The sequence below is a fragment of the Chrysochloris asiatica genome, unplaced genomic scaffold (genome assembly GCF_000296735.1).
Source record: "Chrysochloris asiatica unplaced genomic scaffold, ChrAsi1.0 scaffold00079, whole genome shotgun sequence".
Classification (NCBI taxonomy): Eukaryota; Metazoa; Chordata; class Mammalia; order Afrosoricida; family Chrysochloridae; genus Chrysochloris; species Chrysochloris asiatica.
In genome coordinates, this window is record NW_006408597.1 from 11,273,359 (window position 1) to 11,275,923 (window position 2,565).

The window sequence follows — 2,565 nt, forward strand, 5'->3', positions numbered from 1 at the left end:
TTTTATTAATTTAAATTGACATTCCTAATTTTGTTTGCCAAGTCCTTAGCAAATACGCCTTTATTTGATAATTTGATACAATCCTACAGGTGTTTCTTAATAATACCACAGAATCATGAAGACTTGCAGTTATCAATGTTTTGTAGTGATTAAAGCAATGTTCAAATAATTAACAAGTTACTTCACTGAAATACTTCAAAGAACATTCTGGGGAGTGTCTGAAACTGTTTTATAAATAGTGATTGATATAATTGTCTTGTACTTGGTGCTCAACATAACCACTTCTTCTATAAAACACTATTTTAATACAGTGCCCTAATGTATTGCTAAGACTACAGAATAAAGCTTTAACTTCATATTTATTTTATTCATAGGACTCATCAATTAAGAACTCTGTATCCAACATTAATACACAGTCATATCACAACTGACATTATGTAAAAGCAGAAAAGGTTGCAGCAAAACAAACTATTTAACTGCATCATATACTCTTTATACAAATAGCTCACTCTGAACAGTGAAATTGAATGCAGACAAAATGCTTTTGAGAGTTTGTTTGCCTTGATGGCAGTTACAGTCTCCACACAGTGAAAAGGAAAGGAGCAGAGTCATAATACACACACAGTATTTTCAATGCTTATAGCACGTTTAACCCCTTCATCCATCCAATGGGTGTTAGATCAGAGTGGTAACTGAAATTTCACATCCACCTGGGCTTGCTTGGCCAAGGCCACTATTTCTGAGAGCTTCACAACCATTTTAGCAGCTTCATCCAAATCATCACAAGCAAGAATTTTCAGTCCACTGTCTGCTATTAGTCCCTTAGCATCATCAACTCGTGTACCTTGCAAGCGTACTGTGACACGGATTTTAATGTCCAAGTCCTTGACTGCCATGACTATACCCTGTGCAATAACATCACACCACATGATTCCTCCGAAAATGTTCACCAGAATAACCTGGATCTTTTTGTCAGAAGTGATAAGTTTAAATGCTTCTGTTACTTGATCTACGGTGGCATTCCCCCCTACATCCAGAAAGTTGGCTGGAGTTCCTCCATGAAGCTTGATTATATCCATTGTGGCCATAGCCAAACCAGCACCATTTACCAGATAGCCTATACTTCCGTCCAGGCCAATGTAGTTGAGATTTGCTTTAGTTTCAGCCTGGTCCCTTTCATATTCCTGGGTCCAGTCCTGTAAATCAAAGATTTTTTTCTGGTGATAGGCAGAATTACTATCAAAATTAATCATTGCATCCATACACATCACAGCTCCATCTGAATCTTCTACCATTGGATTTATTTCTACCATGGTTACATCATATTTCAGAAAAAGGTTGTAAAGCTTGACCATGTTGTCTGCTGCAGAATCCAGAACATTTTGTGGAAATCCCATCTTCTGTGCAAGCCTGAGAGCTTGCTCCTTTTTGATGCCTTCCATGATATCAACAGGCTCCTTCACTATGGCCTCAGACTCTTAGCAGCAACATCTTCAATGTTGACACCATCTTGAGAACTTCCTATTAGTACAGGACCTTGAAATGACCTTTCCATTGCTACTGCAAAGTAGAATTCTCTCCTGGGATATCTTCGCTCACAGACCAGTACTTGGTTGCATATTCTGCCCTTTATTCCAGTTTGCTTGGTAAACAACTTTTTCCCAATCATTTGTAAGGAAACAGCCTTTGTTTCTTCAGAAGAGAAAACTATCTTCACTCCTCTTTTGAGGCCACTTTCAAATGTCCCTTTTCCTCTACCACCAGCTAAAACCTGTGCTTTTATCACAACATCTTTTGAACCTAGTTTTTTGGCAATTGCAAAAGCGTCATCTGGTGATTTTGCCACTTGCCCTTTGGGAACAGAGATACCAGCTTCCTGCAACAACTCCATGCTCAGGTATTCATGTAGTGCCAGATTCCTTTGCTGCTGCTGCTGTACTTGGAGCCCATGGTCGTTTAATAATCCAGAGCTTCCCAGAACCTGGGCAGCGACCTGCAGTGCCGTCTGGGAACCATGGCTCCTAAGGGTGGTGGAAGCCAACTGCTGGCTGTAGAACATGCAGGCTGCCATTTCTGAGTCCCACCACTTATGAACTTTTAAGATCCCAAATGCTACTAACCAAAGTAGGATGTAGGGCACTGTCTTTATGGACTATTTATGCCAAAATGACCTTGATGTCCCCTGAGACAATGGTCCTGAACCTCCAGGCCCAGTAAATCATTGCCTTAAGATGTTTGATAATATCTAGGATGTTTTCATCATTTTGTCTCCTGTACGCTCCACCACAATCATACCCGTGTTTGCAGGAAAGGTAAATACCCCTGTATAAATAGACTCTTTCAAACCATTATTTGTAAGTATACTCCCATTCTTCCTCCCATACCCACTCAGCCTGTCTCTGTCTGTGTATCTACCCAAAGAGAACTATTGTTGCACGGTGGTGTATATATCACTACCTCTATACAGTCTCAGAAACCCTGTACAGGGTCGCTATGAGTCGGAACCAACTCTATGGCACATAACAACAACAACATCATCTTTAGCCCTTGCATACCTGTGTCTTC

General features: G+C 40.2%; 1 pseudogene; it reads right to left on the minus strand.

Moving 5' to 3' along the window:
• Positions 1 to 680: 680 nt before the first annotated feature.
• On the minus strand, positions 681 to 2,074 carry LOC102820652 (annotated as a pseudogene).
• Positions 2,075 to 2,565: the final 491 nt, after the last annotated feature.